The following is a 22,540-nucleotide window of genomic DNA, read 5'->3' as shown; positions in this document are numbered from 1 at the left end:
TATAATAATAATTTAAAAAGTAATAAAATAAAACCGTACAACAATCAAACAACCCAACCTAGTAGTAGTAACAGGTTGAAGAGGCGATACAGTACACGTAGGCATATAAAACTTTTGCTTATCTTAACTCTTCATTTTACTCTACATGTAAATAATCATGCCCGGCCAAAATATTAGAGAAAAAACCCCAGTACCACATAGGACCTTCACGTCTGAATTACTGCTTGAATTCGACATGGCTTGTATTTAACTACATGTATAGTCTATTCACGGAAGAAAGAGTAGTTGTAAAAACAATAAAAAGAGCATGATAATCGCGTGTTTACTCAAGGATTCCGATTATACTGTAGGATTAAGCATACCAAGAGCGTAGGATATTGGTACAATTTTAATGGTACCTCAGCAGTTGAATAAAGTTGTTATTTGGTTTTTAGGAGCATTAGCAACTAAGGCCATATTGCTCAGGGATATGCGGTGGTCATTCCCTGACCTTTCCGCATCCTCCGTATTTGGTGGTGACAGGCTCGAACCCCGGTTTAATCAAGAAGCGTGTGCTACCACTGCTGCTCCTTCCCACCTGGCTACGGAGGCGCCTATGGTACCTCAGCACTGCTAGAAGTTATGCAATACACTGTTTCCTTTCAATGAATAGCGTATAGTGGCTGAAAGAAATCTAGTGGAATTTCAATAATTTCATGTGACAATAATTTCTCTGGTTCCTTCAGCTATGAAGACAGTGGATGGCACACCCACGTCCCATTCATCCTACAGGTTTTCAATGGGTGGCATCTGAATTTTTTTTTTTTTTTTTTGTCCTCAGGAAAGGTGACGAAATTTGCAGTCATGTTTCTTGGCTCAAAACAGGTGATATTGGAGTATTTGCTTCGATTTTTGGCTGAAATGCATAGCTTAACAAGTCAGCTAGTTACATTATTTCGCCATAAGATCCTAGAGAATCTGAGTTTGGAGCTACGAGCTCCAAATGAGCAGCCACAGCAAACCTGTAAGTGATTTCAAGACATGTAGAGAGCTGCATGCCATTAACTTTCATGGAAGTGCTTCAGCCCACACTCTTTTGTTAGCATAAACGAATACACACCCTTGATTGTCACGATGCAATGTGGATCAATGGAAATCAATCCTGTGGAGCGAAAAATCAGCTCTTCTGGTAGACAGTTGGGACAACACACTTAATACTAAGTGTATTGTCCCAACTGTGAAACTGGGAGGAAGTCTGAGAATACATGGAACTAAGAATAGTGCTTTCTACATTGATGTTCTAAATAATCCTCTATTTCCTACAATCTGGCAACTTTATTGAAGCAGCCCATACGCTTTACAACACTAAAAGGATACACGAGGATGGAAAATACGTGGGTTGAATAAAATAACATCAGAACATTATAGTGGCTAGCACAGAGTTCTGACTTCAATGTAGTTGACATCTGGGTGAATCCTGGAATGCAGATATAAAGCAAGACCAAAACGGCCCTCTTCATTAGTGTATCTCACGATTGACTTCAACGAGTGGAGCACAAGACATTCGGTATCTTTCGGAAGTTAACAGAAAGTCTTCTAAGACATACCAAAGTAGTCATTTGGCGATTGGCGGGCCAACAGGTTATTAATTTCTTTGAATAAATGTATGGTTTGTTTATAACTATAAAAACCATTTATGACTATAAGTGTTCCGTTACTTTTGTTAGGTTAATATAGTTGAAAAAATACTTAGCACAAAAATTTCTTCCGACTTTCACAAATGACATCCACTTGACAACAAAAGTCTAATAAACAACTACTGAAAATTAAAGGATGAGGAACCAGTCTTCCATTGGATTACTAAGAGGTGGTAATCCCATGGAAAATACCCTCCACGCAGTGCAGGTGCCAGGCTATTTTTCGTCCTAGGCAAACTACTCGCACCCCCTCAAAAAAAAATTGCCAACTTCAATTTTCAAAAACAGATGTCTTGTAGAAAAAATGAAAATATAAATTATCAGTTGCATTTTTTACATGGATTAAAAAAACTAATCGGTATAAAACTGTGTCCCTCAAAGGTCAGTTCTGCGCCCATCTGAGGTCTGTGCCCTAGGCGGCTGCCTAGTAGGCACTATGATAGCACCGGCCCTGCCTCCTTGGTTTTATTGGTTACCTAGGGTAACAAACACTGCCGCATTCACTTCGGTGCCGCGTGTGTTGGTGGCGCCGTTTTTGCATTCTGACTGTGAACAACAGAACGGGTATTTGATGAAACTTCGTACAAAACTAGGCACGTGACGTACGGATCTTACTGTCATTGTGCTGACCACAAATCTACGGACAGCTTTTGCCTGTTTCTTTCAAGGCTTCTGGTTGGGAATGTTTTTCCAGTAGTACTGAAGCTATATAGCCATGGGATAGCCTTATATCATCTGCAAATTGCACATATTCTAGTCAGTATGTCTGTTGGCAAGAATGAATAACTTAGGGGGTTTTTTTGGATTTTTTTTTTTTTTTTTACTCTGCTCTCTATTTCCATACAATACTAACTAATAATCTTTTTCCTAATCTATAGGTAATATTAATTAATATAAGTATGCATTTAATTTAATTAATTAAAAGCATAATAACTCTGTGATTGTTAGCGTCACAACGGAATATCCATACGTCATTTGGCAAATAGTGAATACAAATTTCCGTAAACATGTGCGTCCTACATACGGGACTCAGAACGTGTGAGGAAAGAAAATTGTTCTAGAATTGTGCGCAGCTAGTGTGACAAGTTATGGGATTTGCCTACGCGGTAAAATTCAATAAAATTATCTGAACCAAGAGTAAATTGCTGGATACTGAAGTTACTGAAATATGAAGGATGTTTTGCAAAACACACACCAAGTTGTATACAGCAAAAAAAGAAAAGCTAAAAGAATAATTGAAAGTAGAGGAGGACAGTAAAATAGATTCACTGCTCAGTGATTAGTTCTTTGCATAGCAAGCAGTGTCAACAGTACCACTGTACAGGCCCCGGACTTTATAGAGACCACCACCCTGCTATAAGAATATTTGTTAAGAATATTTATTCTTATAGTCGTAGCGAGGGAAAAAGCTGCTTCATTTTCTTTGATTTATGCTCTAGATTTATATTTCTGTGTTGATATTTTTAGTTATATTTAAATTTACATTTTTGTTAATTCTCACAAAATTTACAATTACACATTTTTTAACCAAACATCAGGATTTCCAAATGGGCTGCTCTTAGCAAGCATCAAAAATACAGCTGTTTCATAAATTCTGGTTAATTCTTTCTTTCTTTCAACTGTAACAATGAAAAATTTTCCTTAAAAGTATAACACAAGCAGGGCCTTTCTTAGACCTAGGCAAACAAGGCACATGTCTAATGTCCGCGAAATGTTTATGGCCCAACACGAGACCAATTGTGACACCAAAAGTATTTTACAAAACCAGTTTTATGCTATTTTGTAAATTGTTTTTTTTTTTTTTTTTTTTCACTTGTACCTAATTATCGTATATTAATAGAATTTGTAAGAATCAAAAAGTCCTTTTGATAACAAAAATGATAAGATATTTTTAAAGAAATGTGTCGTTTGTTTTGATTCTATAGAATATAATTTAGGCTGGCTTTATCCCGACTGTTATGCTAATTTATTTTCTTTTTATATATTTTTATTCATTTCAATTTTTTTTTTTTAATTTTTGATCTTTTTCATATTTTTCATCGAAATAAGGGCCTCATAGATAATTTTTTTTTGAAGTCAGTTTTTTTACTGAAGATCAACTTTTGGTTTGATCTTCAGTAAGCTTGCTCTACAGGTAGTGTAACGTGGTGTTACTTTTTATAGAAAGGGTGTGTTGTGTGCGGTTCGCTTTGTTATTGATTCCATCATTTTAAATTTGATATGAATTTAAAATTCATGTTTAATGAAAAGAGAAAAATAACTACTTATTATCGATAATAACTTTTTCCAAGCAAACATTTGAAATAACGTAAAATTAATATGGAGATGAGCTGGCGAAACTATGATGCCAGCAGCCACCACCAAGGGTTTCCAGAATTGATTAAAAAAAAAAAAAAAAAAAACCGGCTTTTTAATATGATTGGTAGCTGTGAAAAAAAAAATCTGTCATATCTGTATTACTGAATTTTTCTGCTAATTAAATCCAATAAAATTATGAACCAAAAATATTAAAATGGGTAAAACCGAATATTAGTATCAGTCATATAATGCTATATGATACAATGAAGTGGACTTTTTCTGCATCTGCTAAACAAAGGGGGGGGGGGGAGAATTATATCGTTCATAGCTTTGCCACTCCAAAAAATTGGCTATCCAATTCCGCTTTGAACTTGACAAAAAACTATTCGCCTCTGCCTCTCGACCACTGTGAGAAGAAATTCATTAGAGTGATCTACAACACTCTGCCCGAAAGTAAATTTCATGACATTCAGCCGTTTGTTGCTCCACAAAATTTTGTATTTATTCTCCTTCAGAAGAAGGAGGAACCAGACCTGGAGACGCCAGTGAAAACAGACCTCCTTCGTTCATTTTACCCATTTCCCTCAGTGCTTTATAATTTCTTTATTTTTATGAAATATAAATGGAATGTTTTTATGAGCAAAGTACAAAACATTCCTCTCTCAGCCCCCCACCAAGATATATAGTTGCCAAGCTTTGCAGTCGCATCTTCTGATCCTTTTTCATAATGACATCGAATAGCACCCCTCACCAATCCTGTTTTCCTTCTTTGAACCCTTTCTAGTTCTACATCTTCTTCAAGTGTGGCCTCCAGACTGGAACACGATATTCTAACCTGTCTCACTACCGTCTTACTAACCACCAGGGGTGGCTTGTGATAGGCACTGTGGAACTGCAGCACTCCTATCTTTAAATCTAAATATACAGTCAACGGAGTTATATGAAATTTTGTGAAGAACAATGCAAAGCAATGAATATTTTTATTAATAGGTCTCGCATATAGTATATTCATCCTCTATTTCCAATAATCATTTCAATAATAAACAAATAAAAATACGAAATCGTTTTCAACTTTGAAGTTTAACCGTATGTATAACTGTTCGCTACACAGTTCCACATTTTGGCTCCAGTGGTTGAGTCAATGCCTAGTTAGCAATTTGCCAATATGCATTTTTTTAGAGGTGATAAAACAAGTCAAAGAAATTGCAGAGAAATTATTAATCTATTTTCAACCAATAAAAACCAAAGAATGGATTTTATTTTTAAATAAAATTTCAAGATTACCCAAGTCTGTTAATGGTAAGTGTCCAGTTAATGTTTTGTAGTATTTTTAGCTTGCTTATTATTATTACTATCTATGTCTACATGTCTTATAACGAAGGCAATTTAATGTAACTTTAAGAAGCAGCACCCCTATACATCAGAGTCACGAGCAGCCACTGCTAACTATCCTTCCTACCCAAAGGGATAATGACATTCCTCTATTTGCAAAGAACCTATACATCTTAGCCAGGACGTCATGTCTTCCGAGTCGCCTGTTTACATTGCACAGAAAATTTCATGTCTGATTGAATTGTAACCTTCAAGTCTTTTTTTTTTTTTTTTTCCTCGTCCTGAAACACTTCTAACTTCACTTCCACTAGCTCATAAGTAAATCATAATTTTCTGTCCCTAGATGTAAAACTTTGCATTAAACTTCAGTTGCCATTTTTCAGACCATTTCAACAACCGATCTTAGTCATTTTGAAATAAAATGGCCTGGTTCTTGTTGTTAACCACCCTTCCTACCCATAAGTCATCAGCAAACTGTCACAACTTCCGCAGCACTCTTTCATCAATGCATTTATGGCTATTTACGTCCATTTATGACGACTTTTTTTTGTCTTGTCTCTTATCTTTTAGCTATCCCTTGATCCAACGAAGGATCTTGACATTAACAGAAATTTGCTCCAGTTTATATAATCGCTTTACATGGGGAACAAAATCAAAAGCTCACGACCAAACAACCATACTATGCATAATTCAAAATCACTACAATAGAATCAAACTACAAACTACTCAGCCTTGCATCATCTTGGTCTGCAGGGGCACTAGTGAAACACTTCTACACTACAAAGCGTACCTCTACCAGGATGCGATATCCCCAACGGATTGAAACCACAAATAATGAAAGGAAAACCTGACTCAGACCCGCCATTAAGGCTAAGTTTGTGGAGGAACATTCCGGTTATACTGAACAGGACCTTCCTAAAGGTTCAACCACTCTCACAGAAGCTTTCCAGCGACATGATCACCCACCACTAACGCCTGAGGGAAGACATGAAAATTGAGGTGAGAACTACCTCCAGAACGAACCATAGACGATTGATGAAGGCCATCAGAGCTCCAACAAGGGCATACATCCAAAATTCTTTAATGTGTACAATTTTCTATCAAAATACTAGAAGTTTGAGAAATAAACTTCAGACTGGAAATTCTTCTCTTGTCAAGGTTGTATGACATCATTTGTATCACAGAGACATGGCTGTCCCTCAATGAAGAAGACCTCGCATTCTCTCAACCCGCTTGCTTCTCGGGCATTTTTGCCTCCAGGGAACGGACGACTGGTGGTGGCGTAGGCATTCTCTTCAACACACAAAAATTCTCACTGACTAGCTCAGCCACTCCAAAAACAGAACTGTTTGAAGCTGCAAGAGCCTCACTCAGCATTCAAGGCCACAGACTTGACGTGTGCACAGTCTACATCCCCCCCCACCTCACACTAAAGAATACTTTACAAGAGATCTCCAACTGGATCATTAATCAATGCCACCCCAAAGCAACATTACTTGTGTGTGGAGACTTTAATATTAGCTCAGGCCAACACAGTCTTCGCAGATTGTTATCTTCTAATCTGGCTGCAGTAGGTCTGACCCTCCAGAATTTTTCCCCTACCAGAGGCGCTAACCTGTTAGACCTAATATTTGCAACAGACACCCTCACCGTTAACAGCCAACCTGAAACAGCCTTCATGTCAGACCATCTATCAGTAGCCCTCATTCTTCCAATCACTTCCAGGACATCCTGGCAACATCAGGCCCCCAGTTAAGAAGACAGTGATTAGCCCTTCACTTCTCAATCCAGAGAAATGCTGCTTTGCAGCATCCATTTTTCCTTGGTAAGCCCTAAACCAATGTCATCCACAGCTCGGGCTGCACTTTCTTACCTGCTGGCTGCAGTCTATTGCTCGAACTGTAGCGTCAAAAACAGTTTCAATCTCCTGTCGAAGCAAAGCAGGGTGGACCCAAGATCTCAGCCTCAAATTTCAGAATAAACAAAGACTACATGCAAAAAGGAAAACAAAATCAGACCCACAAGACAGGATTGCATACTCAAGAGCCCGTGCCCAGTTCAATAGAAGCAAATCTGAAGCCATTAAAGCCTACATCGACAAAACAATCAAGATCGGGAAGGCACCGTTTAAGGTAAGGCATGATGAATTCCCTCAACAACTTAATCCAATCGAATGGCTAGACTACATCACAAGATTTAAGCCAAAGTCAGCGTCAGACCTTAAGAGCATTCACAACAGTTGTCAGCGAGATGTCCTCGCTTCCATCATCATCACAAAAAGAGAGCTTATCCAGGCCATCAATGATATCCCACCAACGTCTTGCACTGGATATGATGGGGTCCCACAATTCTTTCTTAAGAGCGTTAGTGTTTTCATCATTGATGCACTCCTAGGTATCTTTAATGGAATCCTCATAACGCAAAGTTTCCCAACAGCCTGGAATCAATATATTGTCCGACCAATCCCCAAAACACAAGGAGCGACATCAATTTCACAATTCAGGCCAATAATGAAAGCCTCATGTCTCCTCAAAGTTAAGGAGAAGTGCCTTCTTCCCATCCTAACCAGCCAGGTTCTGCCATGTGAATCACCGTACATTCACTATGCCTTGAAACGCAGGTCCACCATTACCAACCTACGGCAAACCACCAACACCATTCTGAGGGCTCTACAAGATAGGGCTAAGATGGCAATTGTTTATCTGGATATCCAGTCTGCATTCGACAGCATAGACATCCAGCCCCTCCTGCAACTTTGTGAGGATGGATACCAGATAAAAGGCAATATACTGGAATTCTTGAAGTCGCTACTTACGACCAGGGTCCTTCACTTGACTGTGAATAAAAAATCTTCCACAAGGAAAGTTTGTGTAGGTGTTCCCCAGGGTGGAGTTCTTTCAGGGCTCCTCTTTGTGGCTGCCATCCACCCATTCCTGTGCCAGCAAACAGAATTTATCAGTTATGCAGACGACTTGAAGCTCCTCTATCGGATCAACGGGACCGCACGACCTGATTCTGTTTCTGAAACCATTATCAACAGCCTTAAGAATCTGATTACATACTTGGCACAGTTTTCTCTTCAGATAAATCCAAACAAATCTGCACAAATGGTATTTTCACTCAAATCAAACCCAACGCAACTTAACCTGGAAATCCACGGAACCCCAATCACCCCAGTCACCAAGCACAAAGATCTTGGCGTTATATTCAACCCTAAACTCAGTTTCAAACACCATGTTGCAGATGGATGTGGACCACAACAAGGTATGCAGATCAAGATGGCTTGCCAAACAACACCTCTTTCATGTCACAGAGCCTGAGTACACGCTCCAATACATATACCGGTTTCTGCAGCCAGTCATCACCTACGATTCAGAAAATCTGGGTGTCGGCAACGAAAACGACGTTAAAAACCATTGCATCTGATAAGTACTGGCTTCTTCGGTGGGTCCTCTTCAAACATAATCTGTCACACATACTTCAGATATCACCCAACTTCTAAATTACAGAAAAGTCTCCAAACGGATATTCGCCCTCCACTTGCTCGTGTCAATTAAAATGATAGCGGGTGAAGTCAATACGCCAAATTTTTGGCAGATGTACAATTGGAGGATACCCCCGAAACCCTTAAGAGCTCTTCCCTCTCTGCAGTCTGTGGAGTGGAGACTCAGGATAGGGGATAGATTCCTGCCCATGGAGATGCTCCACAACGTCCAGGAGATGGATGTGGACTACAAAAAGTTCATAGAGGACAAATCGTACAGAAGATGCATCATCAGGGACCAGCTTTCGTCTTCAACCGAGTGACTGCCTTCGTCTTTTCATCGCTTTTCATTTCCATGTTAATATCAATTTTAAATGTAAAATATGTAATTACAGTATACGTTTTATGTTTTAATATACTCGTATTTCCCCATGTATAAGACGCTCCCATGTATAAGACGCACCTTAATTTTGGGGCCCGAAATTTGAAAAAAAATGTATTACATAAAGTTATTGAACACAAGTTTTATTCATCATAAAATTCATACAACTCATCACTGTCAAAACTCCCATCCATTAGCTTGTCCTCATCTGTGTCTGATGACGAATCACTGTCTTCATATATTGCCTCGTCCTCAGTTCTATCTATGGCATTTAAAATGCCACACTTCTTAAATGACTTGACAACGATCTCAATCTTGATATTATCCCAGGATCTTTTCACCCAGGTACTTCTCCTATAGTTGGTTTCTTCACTCTTCCTGCTGGTGTCAAATTTTCCCCAGAAGACTTCATCCATTGGTTCCATTCGTCTCTCATGGCAGCTTTGAAGGGTTTGTTAATGCTGACATCAAATGGTTGGAGAAAAAACACAAACAAGATTGCTCTGCAGCAATCTTGTTTGTGTTTTTTGTTATGTGTGCCCTGAACTGATCAAGCACCAATAGGGCAGGTTTGCGTAAGAGCCCACCTGGTCTCCTGCTCCAAACTTTCTCAAACCAGATCTTCATCCCATCCTGATCCATCCAACCCTTGTCATGAACGTGGACAATCACTCCTCGAGGAATGTCTTCTTTTGGCATTGTTTTGCGTTTGAAAATCGGCATAGGAGGCATCTTGGTTCCGTCGGCACAACAAGCTAGAACAACTGTATAATGGCTCTTTTCATGTCCACTTGTCTTCACAGTTACAGTTTTCACCCCCTTCTTATCAACAGTTCTGTTACTTGGGACATCAAATTGAAGGGGGATTTCGTCCATATTTGCAATCTGTCCCAGCTCAAACTGATGTGTCTTCCGACATTGAATGACAAAACGATGAAATTCAAGGACCTTCTGCTCATAGCTTTCAGGCATCTTTTGGGCAAGTCTGGTGCGTGTACGCATGCTTAGTCCATTCCGTTTAATGAACCTGAAGCACCAATTGTGTTCTTTGAAATCAGTAACTTATTTTTCATCAGCAGTTCTTCTTGCCTCATGCTGAACCATCTTTGTGGACACAGGAATTCCAATTGCCCTTTGCTCTTCAATCCATATCTTCAATTCCCTCTCTAAATCAGGCCATTTGCTGACTTGCCTCTCATGGCCTTCTTCTGCCGTGGTGTTTTCAGTAAGGTTTCTTCTTCCCATAGCCAGTCTCCGATTGTTCTCTGTTGGAGAAGGACCAAACTTACGTTCAGCAGCACGATTTCCATTCAATTTTGCAAACTGGATCACTTTTAACTTGAATTCAGCACTGTACGGAAATCTTTTTGAGCCATTTCTGGGCAGAACGTGACAAAACGTAACATAATATACCGGTAACAAGTGCGAAACAATGAGCGCAAAAACAACAAGCGCGAAAAAGCGGGAAATGCAAGTAAAAAAAAATCTACAGCCACTGTATAAGACGCACCCAGTTTTTAGACCCCAAATTTTTCGAAAAAAGGTGCATCTTATACATGGGGAAATACGGTATGTTTTATGTAATGTATTAGTTATTTCATGTTAAATCCCTAGCATTGTCGCTGTCGTGAGTATTATTGCATCAGGCAATCATGTAACTAATCATTACCTGCAGTAAAGATATTAATAAAATAATTAAACCATGAATTTTGATCAAACAAGAGATGAGTAACAGTTGTTACAGCTCAAAAACACAGCTCGGTACTCATTGAAGAGGTGGATTGCTGATGTCGACATTTAGCAATCTAGCAAACTTTAAGCCACAAGATTTGGAAGGAGTTATTCTAGTTGAACAGATGGATCTACTCGAGGAGAATGCGACGGTATATGTAACGACGGTATATGTAATCTGTAGCCATTTTCTGCAAGTTAATTCTAAAAAGCAGGTGATTTGCGAGCCTTCCCAAATGTAATTAAAATCAAACATATAGAAATCTGACAGTTATTTTATTTATTTTATTATATATTTTTTTTTCATACATATCACATTGGCTATCCAGATAACGTATATTGTAGCTGAAGCACTGTATATTGTTTGTTGCCATATTGCTGATTGGAGGAATGAATAAGAAATATGGCGGATGCCCAGTAACGAAATGGTGTCAGTTGGCGCATAAACGTCGTTGCACTTTGCTCGATTTTTTTTTCCTAGTAATTTCTCGTTTTCAGCTTTCGCCAGAGATACTGATATATATATATGTCCGTGTGTGTTATTTATGAGGTTTTTTTTTGTATATACAGTATATGGTTTTTGTTATTGAGCCTTTCTAACTGGCCTATCTTGCGCCATGTTGCAAAGACAAAGCTTGGTACTTTTACTTGTATATACTCATTTTGTGTGCATGTGTGTGTTCTGGTCACAGGCAATGGTGTAGCCGTTTGGCTAACAGAAGAAGAAATCAGGTAAGGAATTAGGATAGTAATAGACTATCCTGCCCTCGTATAACTACTAGCCCAGAGTGGAAAGAATTAGTTGTAGGAAAGTGAAAAGCATATAAATGAAGAATATTTGGCCCTCTGCCCCAAATACCTATATTAGGAAGTTTCTCAGCCTGAAATACTAGGTGATCCAGTGGTTGAATAGGATTGCCGGGAACCCCCTTTAAAATTTCAAAAGCCATTCTATATGTAAACTTGAATGGTGCTCCATGAATCCAAATGATCACCATGCATAACATCTGTACTCTTGCACAACTTCTGACTGGGAGTTTAGATGCCCCTCAAATTGATAATTTTGTGGTCAGGCCACGCCCTGGGGCTCGGCTCCACTACCTTCATAGTCTCCGAAGCGCTCTCCATCAAACGGAGGGATTAAGGCGGCTGTTTCCTGCGAATACTCTGGAGCTCTTTAGAGACTTCAAAATCGACCCGAACAGGTACTGCAATGACAATACCTACAGGAAGCTCATTGCAACAGACTTGTACACTAAACTACAAATTTAATGAAGAGGCGAGTTTTTATTTCTTAGGAATTTGTGCCTGTGAACTCTCGACCATCTGTAATGACGATTTTTGTGTCTTCGAAAGACTCTGTAAGGACTGAGGAAATTTCGTTCTGCGGAAATTCTATGAGATTCATTCATGTTATGACTGCTGCGTTGTGACTTTTCCTCTTTATGTCTTTATACACTGAGTGATCACTGAATTATGACTACCCTTATGAAAAGTAAATGCGACCCTTATGAAAAGTAAATGTACGAGAGTACGGAGTTAGTCGACCTACGTAGCATAGATAAGGTGTCGGTGGTTCAGTAGGTAGTAAAATTTCGAGTGTGATGGGTAAAAGGAAGGATTTATCGGACTTTGATAAAGGACAGATTGTAGGAGCTCGACGAGCTGGTGCCTCGATTTCCCAAACGACTGAACTGGTGGGGTGTTCAAGAGCCGCCGTAGTTAAAGTGTACAAGGACTGGCGTCAAAATGATCAAACAACGACTCGACGGCAAAACTGCAAAGGTCAGCGAAAGGTTGAAGTTAGAGGTGAGCGCCGGTTCCGACGACTTGTACAGGCGAACAGGCGCAGCACTGTTGAAGAGTTGACTACCCAATACAACACGGCCAACGCGGAACAATATCTGGCATGACAATGCGTCGGCACGCTCGCACATATGGGCTATACAAGCAGACGACCACTACAGCATCCTCTCCTAACCAAGGTTCATCGGCATAAAAGACTCGTCTGGTGCAAAGAGCGTGGAAGTTGGACGTTAGAAGACTGGAAGAAGGTGTGCTGGTCAGATGAGTCACGTTATTTACTCTACACCGTGGATGGTCGTGTACGGATTTGGCGTCAACAATATGAGGCTCTTGGCGCCTCCGTAGCCAGGTGGGCAGGAGCAGCAGTGCGTAGCACACGCTTCTTGATTAGACCGGGGTTCTAACCCGTGACCACCAAATACAGAGAATGCGGAAAGGTCAGGGAATGACCACCGCATATCCCCGGAGCAATATGGCCTTAGTTGCATTATAATTCTCCTAAAAATATATATATATAACAAAATAATAATGAGTCTCTTGATCCATCATGCATAGTATCAAAAGTGTAGGCCGGTGGAGGTGGTTGTATGGTGTGGGGCATGTTTCAATGGCAGGAACTTAGACCCTTGGTGCATGTGGAACAACGTATCAGTGGTCTCCGCTATCGTCAACTGCTTGCTGACTGTGTACACCCGCTATGTTACACTTTTTCTCGAATGGGGATGGTGTCTTCCAAGATGACAGTGCGCCGAGCCATCGGGCACTTGTTGTGTAGGAATGGTTTGAGGAACACAGTTCTGACTTCCAGCATATCGATTGGCCTCCGAACTCCACCGATATCAATCCCATAGAGCACTTGTGGGATACTATGGAAAGGCATATCAGGCGTCTCCAGAGGTTCCCAAACTTTCTCGGTTCACGGCGCCCTTAGTGTCCCAGTAATTTTTTCACGGCATCCCAGGCCAAAAGAAATGCCTAACACAGTGGTTTGCGACCTTTTAATATATACCTATATAATAATTTTATTCTTTACAAAGAGGTACTAAATAAAAATCAATCACCACAAAATTAAAATGATACGGTACAATAGATGCTGTATACCTTTTTATAATGAAATAAATATACAAATTTTAAAAAATATAAATAATAATAACTTTAAGTAATTTAAACCCAAATTACACGGCACCCCAAGAATGTTGTTGCGGCACCCTAGTGTGCCGCGGTACCCCGGTTGAAAACCATTGGATCATACACCAATCACCTCTCGCACCTATAAATGGAACTTCTTTCTAATGTTTTGGAATTTGCTGTTTTCAAGGTTTTCTGCATGTTCTGAATTATATTTCGAATCCAGTTTCCACACTACGTAGTCTACGGTAAATGGTCGCCATAGCGCGATATGCGCTATAAGTTGGGCTAATAAATACATTCTTCCGTTTATTTCGTTGTAATAAAATAAAACGAATTAATAGTATTAAAATTCTATAAACATATATGCAAAAAATAAATTCTATGCAAAATAATGTGATTATTTTGCATAAAGCATGAGACTACGAGTAAGATTCACTAGTGAAAGGTCTTTGCACTATGTTTTCTTCGAAGTGAACTGTCGAAGTAGATAATTGGCATCGTTTTAATTGTATCTCATATTGTGAATACCTTCACAACCGGTTGCCATGTTATTGCACTACCACGAATATGTAACTCTTCACCAATGGAGAAGACTAATCTTACGCGTAGCCTCATGCTTTATGCAAAGTAATCACCTTAGTTAATACTATTGCACACCATCAGGCATCTCTCATGTTGTGGAGTTATACTGTACTTCATAACTGGATTGTCACGATTGCAACACCAGAGTACCTATCCGCCCACCGAGGAGAGACCAACAGGGTACCTGCCCACCCACCGATGAAGAGGCAATAAGCTCTGAAACGGTTCCGTATGGGGGAGGTCTTGATGGGGCCTTCTTTACCCGAATAACTGTCCCTTTCCTCTTTCGACGGCATTTCTTCTTCCTCCTCTCCTACTATCACTTGCCTATCACTTTGCTTTCCTAAGTCTAATAGGGACAGTATATGGATAACACAGTATCTTATCTCATACCATTTTTCAAACGGTGCCGTCTGGGTGGTGGTATCCGCCAAGGATAAGTAGCATTAGTCTTCTCCATTGGTGAATCGTTACTTATTCGAGGTAGTGCAATACCATGGTAACTCGTTATGAAGGTACAGTATTCACAATATTGAGATACAATTAAAATGATGCCAATTATCTACTTCGACAGTTCACTACGTACAAAACTTGGTGCAAAATCACTAACCCGTTCACTAATAAACATTTTTAATATTTAATTTATTTTTTAACCGAGCTCAAGTATTATTGTTTTTTTAGTTTTTTAAATAAATTTTATTTAAAAGCTATTTATTTTGTAAAACAGATCTCAATTCAGCGAACACAAAGCATTTAAAACAGCAAACATTCTAAAAGTTACGAAAAACGTTACACTTTCACATATTTTTCGATATTCTTTTTTTATTTTTATTCATTTATTTTTTTCGGTTGATGGATTAATAACGATAATGGTGTTACAATATATGCTGATACATTACAAATTTTGATAAAGATGATGAATGTGGTAACATTCATCTTTATCAAATGTATGTTATTCGATATTTTCCTTAGCGGGAAAGTGCATGTATGTTATTCCATCTTTCTAACAAAAAAGGTGAAATAAATGCAGACGAGTCTGCAAGATAAAGAATATAAGAATCAGAATTAGAGCTATAGTTTTCGGGAACGGATGCAGACCCCATAGGCGGGTACTGGCATCCCAGTATATTCCACATTTTGTCCACCCATCTAGAACCAACAAGAACATTACCGCATTTAGCGGTCACATGAACTCGAACCATAGTCAACTCAAACGCGTGTGCTACTGTACCCCGCGTTCACTTTCAACACTTCTCCCGCGCGGAGTCGTTTTTGAAAATCCGAATTATCTGCGAAACCGCAGTACCTTCTAAATATTAGCACGTACTCAATATAAACATAAATACATGTACAAATTAAATAAAAAATCTGTAATAAAAAAAAGTTACGGCACATTTGTAGAATCAGTGAGATCCTTCGTGGAATAGGTGCAAGGGTTCTACGGAATACCTTGAAATCACTGCCAAAGTGTAGCTTTCATGTTTTTTGTCGGGGGAGGGAAGGGTAAACAGCATCAGGAAACCAGGTGGTTGATTCATGGAGTGAGCGAATAGCTCATATGAAAATTCTGTTTATAGATAATGCTGAAGCATACGCGTAACTTGGGGAGGGGGATTACCTTAACAACCCCTCCTCACCTGCATCTCCTTTTGACTGCTGATTTCTATGAAAGGATAAATATCATCCGTTTGCAATTGTCAATCAAATGGAGACAGGAAAATGAATTCGCTGATTTTATTATTGTCCGAGTTGATTTTAGACATGTAATGTGTAACTTGTGCATTTGCACTGGGCGTCGCACTTCCTTTAGACCTCATAATATGAGGTTATGTTATAATATAAATTTCGTTATATTATAAAGAAATTTATATGTTATTGTAAAAGCCAGAATCCTAGAATATACAAATTCGCACTGGTAAAAGCCCGAAATATTAAAATATGTTTTGCTGATTTTTAAACAAGGGCAAAGGGGAACAGTAGATAACTTCCCCTATGCCTTGTTTCAAATTCTTTCAGGGATAGGGATTATTTATCTTCCCTATATCCGTGTTTAAAAATCTTTCAGATACGAATAAATAGTTGTAATTGGACAGTGAGTAAAAGGAAGCAATGGTTTATTCCTGGTTCATTCTAAAACAAGCGCATAAGGGTTCCATTTGCTATTCCCCAAGAGTTACCTAGGTAACATATTCACTATTTTCGGAGGCGTAGCAGATAATGGAAAAGATTCGGACGCAGGAGCGGATTAAGGTCGGTTGAGGCCCCGGGCGCAGAAGAAAATATTGGGCCCCTTAAAAAAAAGAGAGACAGGGAAAATAAAAATACATGTTAACCATTTTTTAAAATAAATAAAAAATATTATGTACTATTAATGTTTTATTTCCAATAAAATTTGAATATAATATATGTATAATATAATTAATAATAGCATAATAATAATCACAAAGTTTTGAACTAATAGTTGAACATATTAGTTTAACTATTAGTTGAACTAATATGTTCCACTAATTTGTTGGGGTTTTGCGTGGGCCCTTCAGAAGTCGGGGCCCAGGGCGCGCGCCCGGTGCGCCCGCCGTTAAATCCGCCTCTGTTCGGACGTTTACCATAACGAATTAGTAAATCCTAGGATTTACCGCATTTCGAGGTGTTACAGTAATATATATATACTCAATATGTATTTATTTTTACACACACGTAGTATATATTTATTTTTACACGTAGTTAGTATGGATAAAATTTTATTGAATAGTGTCTGCTTATTATAATTTTTTTTTTTTTTTTTTTTACTATTTTATAATTTCTGTTTGCTTTTACCATTCACAACTCCATGGCCTTTTTTTTAATTTTTTTAATTCAAACAACCCTGTGATTATTGAATATGCTGATGTTCTTATATGCTCTCTATCTTGTGAATTACGTGTCCCAGAGTATAAACAGAAATTTTATTAATTTTGTATTCCCGTAACTGTTCAGAATTGGGGTGTTTCTATTTCTTATTTTGGGTTCTAGAATACGTTCCTAAATTTTCTGCACATAATTTTAAATAAATCTGCCCCTGCATATCATACAAAGTAAGAAAGAAAAGTTGCGATAATTTTCAAAGTCAAAATTTTTTTGATGTGAGTAAAACATAAAAAAAAAATCAGACATGGGGATTTATTATTTCAGCAAAAGCATAATCGATATGTGATCCCCGTGCATCCAAGACCACTCGCAGACGTTGATTAAAGTTTACCCTAACTGCAGCCAGTGTTTCATCAGAGATACCCTGCCTAACAGCTCATTTTGACTTTCATTTCTTCAACGGAATGGATTATTCTTGTAGACATTGTCCTTAAAGGACACCCACGATAAATAATCGTAGGGATAAAGATAGGGCTACGAATTATCAATCCTTGCACACGTGCAGTGTCTTCACGGGTCCTCACGGACTTTTTTCTGCCCACAACGCACTTCTTATCGTCACAGAGCTGGCCTGTTCAAACTTCTTTACTAATCTCGAAGTCTTTCATCTTTTTAGACCTTTTCTACAACCAAAATTCACTTTAAACTAATGCTGCACTATAACAAAACTATAAGTTTGATAAAGCCTTTTTCAAGAGGGAAAAAAAAAAAAACGCTGCTCAGTAGAGTACTCTTGCCTATGGAGTTCCTGCTGATTGCATCACTAGCCGGTAAAAAAAAAAAAAAAAAAAATGCCTCCCCACGTATTAGATGTTTGATACCAAAACTGTCCATACCAGCCCGATACATCAAAAATATAGGCACTCAAAACTGCTGTGTATACTGTTCTTCATGCTTTTGGATCTATTGTATACGCACACACTACCTTCAAAAAGGTATCGGGATATCACTGTTTTCATAGTTCATTGGATCTTCCCGAATAATAAATGACTCAGACCGGTATATAACGAAGGTGCTGGCACTTAGAACCAAGCTTACTGATTTCGAGAGGGGGCGTCCTTGTTACATTATTAACTTGCATATTACACTGCTGACTTGTTGATTGGTGCGATTGCAGACAAAATCGACCATCGGTTACAATATCAAGAAAGGGAAGCGCGACGGTACCACCACCGTTCATCAACGCACGGGTAATTACTTCACGTGACCAGAGGGTAATCGGAAGGGTTATGCAACAGTCTTGCATATATCCTTACGAGGCATCAAGTGGGAGTTTCAAGCGTCAACAGGGGTTGACGCTTGAGGTCCATGGGTTGGAAGCCCTACAAATGTAGTGTATTGAACACAAATCACGAACAGGTTCAGCGTGCAGTCAATAACAAAGGTATTACAAACAAGTCGAATGAGTCGCGACAGGAACTTACTTATATTGTGTTTCAAAGAGGCAATCTTCGGATTTCCTGTTTTAACTCGACAGCTACACACATTTGAAGCTCGCAAAGACAGCCTTAGCTGATGTAGCGAGAAGCTGTAAGAACGAAGAGATGTAGGTGTGTGTGCAAACCAGAACTGGGCCGAGGCAGTACACTGACATCTTGAACATTTACGTGATGCCACACTCTGGCAATTCTATGGATCTGGACCGTCTGTATTACAGCACGATAATGCTCCATCTCATACAGCGAACAGTGTAAAAACATAAGAAAACAAAGTCAAACAACTTGCCTGGCTGACCAGTACCCAGTCTTGAATTCCACTGAATACCTTCGGGATGAACCCGAGTGCTGGATTGGCTGCCACCCCATTCTTTTACAAATGAGCTGGCGACTGTACTGCAGGAGTAATGGTCACAAATATCCTTAAAAATCATCACAAAAAAAAAACTCCATGTACAAGAAGTGCAACAGGTGTGAGTGGTCGTATTTTCTTGTTCAAACCATGCTTTAGGACAGTGGTTTTCAAACTACGTACTGAGATCTACGGACCCTTTCAAAAATCAAAAAACGTTTGCGAACCCTTACATATAACATATGAATATATACACATTTATATGGTCGACCAACGTTTCGCGGACCACCTGGAACTGGTAGACGGCCCCCAGTTGTCTGCGGACTGAGAAACTGACTGCGGTTTGGGAAACGCTGTTCTAGGAAGCTCTTTAGGGAGTTGAATGTTTCGAACTACTTCCGACACTGACGACCGCTGTGGTCTTGCAATGCATCCGATATACCATCTTCATTTTACAGGAATACATATGTAATGTTTTTCGGACACTTTCCGTCTTAAGATTTTGTACAAAGGACATTCTGTTTTCTTAAATTTTGCGATCCTACCAACTCTGCTACTCCTTGGTGGAGTAGCACAGTTGGTAGTATCACCGTCCTCCCCACTAGGAGGAAAACACCTGAGTTTTTTCCGAGTTCTCATGCTAACCACAGTTCACCGGCAACAGCGCTTACAATGGGCACGCGAGCATCGAAACTGGACCTTCAGTGATTGGAAGAAGGTCGTCTTGTCTGATGAATCACTTTTCCTGTAGCACCATGTGGACGGCCGGGTACGTGTGCGTCGTTTGCCTGGGGAAGTGATGGCGCCTGGATGCACAGTGGGACGAAATCAAGCCAGTGGTGGCAGGGTCATGCTTTTGGCAATGTTCTGCTGGGATACCCTGGGTCCAGTCATCCGTGTGCTGGGCACTCTGACATCTACCACCTACCTAAACATCAACGTGCTCTCTACTGCCAGGCGCCTCCGTAGCCAGATGGGCAGGAGCAGCAGTGCGTAGTACACGCTTCTTGATTAGACAGGGGTTCGAGCCCGTGACCACCAAATACGGAGGATGCGGAAAGGTCAGGGAATGACCACCGCATATCCCTGGAGCAATATGACCTTAGTTGCTAATGCTCCTAAAAACCAAAATAACAACAACTCTACTGCCAATGCCTGATGCGATCTATACTGGGCTCCCTTGCCTGGTACTTTTTTCTCCCTTTTCCCCGGTGGGAGGAGGAAGCAATCCTGTCTCCTTCCCTCCCTGGCAACCCTTATCCTTCTCCTGGTGGGGCACAGGCTTGCCTCATTGAAGATCCTGGGGTCGCCTTCTCTATCGTCCTCATACTTCTGTCTTTTTCCCCCAGTCTTCAGTCTTCCTTGACTTCCAGAGTCGAGGAAGACTGAAGACACACAAACTGCAAAAACTTACTTTCGTCCAAATTAAACCGCATAAACCTTTTCATTTGGCTTTTCTAATTCCAGCGCTCACCCTTTCCGAGTTTTTTTTTTTTTTTTTTTAAACCTTTGCCATTCTCAGGAAATTAGGTGGAAGGACCTGCCAAGAGTATATATAAGCTACTGGGTTCCTGGTCTTCCTCCACGGGGCGTAAGTTGGCAAAGCTGGGCTCCCAACTGGGTTCCAGCGGCTAAACGACCAGAAGAACAACGATACACGACACTAAACGATCCAAGACCCACACACTTTTAACCGCATTTTTATCTCTGGCATTTACAGCATATGTAACACACCACAACATAAACTACGCGGAGATGAGGGAAACCCCTGATGCCGCTTGATCCTAAATACACTTGCACTTATACCTAAACATCATTGCTGACCAGGTACACCCTTTCATGGCAACGGTCTTCCCCTCTGGCGGTGCCGTCTTTCAGCATTATAATGCGCCATGCCACAGCGCCCGAATTGTTCGAGACTGGTTCGCGGAACATGAGGAATACTTCCAGGTATTGCCCTGGCCTCCAAATTCCTCAGACATCAATCCCATCGAGCCTCTGTGTTGGAACAGCAACTCCGATCTGCGGCGTCTCAACCACGGACCTTACAGGAGTTAACAGCCTTTTCATACTCTTTGACATTTAGTCAAGAATTATATTTAAATAAAATATTGAATTTATATCTTAAGGTTAAAAAAAAAAAATTAAAAATTAAAATATTAAAGGTTAAAAATAGATTATATTACACAATTGTATATTATAATGACTCCACTGATTCTTTATATTGATTTATAATTAAAGAGTTATCGCATTATTTATTGATATGTGCATATTTTGGGGGTTTTCACACCTCTATGTTTTCTGTGATAAAACAAAAGCACAAAATGAAAAAAATTCTTTCGTTAGCTTAAAATCAAGATTTTTGTTAATTAATTGGGCTAGTTGACATATATTAATTAATCGATCTCTTATTGATAAAAGTATGTAACAAGCAATAGTAACAATAAATAAACAAGAGCTATTCAATTAAATTAATGACTTAGTATTACTTTATTCGCGTCTGAAAGTAATTTCGCTTATTTTTAAATTTAAAATACATTTGTTCACCCTTCCCACTCTCAACCATCCAATCAAATTCAATTCATCCTAGAGTTCCTTTATTCTGGCCGAATATTCTCACGTTCAACTTTGTTGTATCATTAGCAAATTTCCGTGCGTGCAGATAACAATTGTCGGCACTGCACCAATAAATCAACCCCCAATAAAATTAATTACACCAAAGCTCCCTTCTAAGAAACATTAGCCGCTCCCACATATTCAAAAATTACAGAAATGTTTATTTTGGTTATCAACTTTTTTCAATTACCATCAGTACGGTGAATTGTCGGCGAATCTTTGCGGCAGATTACATTTCCGTAGTAGGATCGTCCGCCACTTAATGTAAGCATATCGAAAGTGATCGATATTTTAATGGCACAGTAATGTCGCAAATATTATGACATGTTATAACTATACCAGTTTATTTGTTCATTTTACTATAACTGACGTATTAATAAAATTCTGAAAAATATATTTCAATTTTTTTGGATCTCCAAACATTGGGGGTTGTACGTCCGCACCTGTGAATGAACGCGCCACTAGGGGAGGCACAGCCACATACAGGCCTTCTTCTGTTTCAAGAGGAGTGTTTCCATTTTTAATGGGTTTCCTCAGCCTACAAGTTATATTTTGATAGGATTTTTTTCCCTCCACAAAGTGCGGTTCAAGGTGTCTGGTCAATTAAACCACAGGCTGTCGTGCACTCCTGTACTCCATCAATCCATATCCTCCTAGGTCTTCGTCTTCTCCTTCTTCCTGGAGGTATCCATTCCAGAATAGCCTTTGAATATCTGGTTTCTTGCATCCGTTTTACATGTCTATACCATGCATTTCCACTTCTAGGTTGTTTAGCATTTGTGTATTTTTTAAGCTGATCGAGGAACTAGC

At 39.4% G+C, this 22,540-nt stretch overlaps 1 pseudogene; it reads right to left on the bottom strand.

The window, feature by feature from the left end:
- The window catches only part of LOC150088653 (uncharacterized), a 31,137-nt pseudogene extending 19,284 nt beyond the window's left edge, over nt 1-11,853 (bottom strand).
- Nucleotides 11,854-22,540: the final 10,687 nt, after the last annotated feature.

This window comes from Mastigoproctus giganteus, chromosome 3 (assembly GCF_048544385.1).
Source record: "Mastigoproctus giganteus isolate SK-2022 chromosome 3, ASM4854438v1, whole genome shotgun sequence".
Lineage (NCBI taxonomy): Eukaryota > Metazoa > Arthropoda > Arachnida > Uropygi > Thelyphonidae > Mastigoproctus > Mastigoproctus giganteus.
This window is presented reverse-complemented; position numbering and strand designations above follow the sequence as displayed.